This window comes from Olea europaea, unplaced genomic scaffold (genome assembly GCF_002742605.1).
Source record: "Olea europaea var. sylvestris unplaced genomic scaffold, O_europaea_v1 scaffold2653, whole genome shotgun sequence".
NCBI classification, from domain to species: Eukaryota; Viridiplantae; Streptophyta; class Magnoliopsida; order Lamiales; family Oleaceae; genus Olea; species Olea europaea.
Genome location: NW_019244890.1, coordinates 46,362 through 47,041, shown reverse-complemented (window position 1 = coordinate 47,041; position 680 = coordinate 46,362).

The window sequence follows — 680 nt, the reverse complement described above, 5'->3', positions numbered from 1 at the left end:
TGCAAGTGTCAAAAATCAGTGTACAAATAGCAAAGTTCAATCTGTATGAACCATGCTACATGTACACTATGGTGTACAATTTAGTTTACACTTTATCACATTACATTACCATGCTGGATAGTTTAAATTTCAAACAGTTTTTCCATCCAATTGACACTTGACAATAATGCAAGTGTCAAACAACTTGTCAAAGGTAAGTGTAAAAATAGCAAAGTTCAATCTGTATGAACCATGTTACATGTAAACTATGGTATACACTTTAGTTTACACATTGTCATGTGACATTATCCTGTTGGACAATTTAAAATTCAACTAGTTTTCCCATCCAATTGACACTTGACAACAATGCAAGTGTCAAAAAATGTGTCAAAAATAGTGTACAAATAGCAAAGTTTGATCTGTAAAGACCTTGTTACATATACACTATGGTGTACACTTTAACTAATACATTACCACGTGACATTATCCCATTAGACAGTATAAAATTCAAATAGTTTTCCCATCAATTAGACACTTGACAATAATGCAAGTGGCAAACAACATGTCAAAAATTAGTGTGCAAATAGCAAAGTTCAATCAGTAAGAACCTTGCTACATGTACACTATGGTGTACACTTAAGTTTATAGTTTGCCACGTGACATTACCCTGTTGGACAGTTTAAATTTCAAATAGTTTTCCC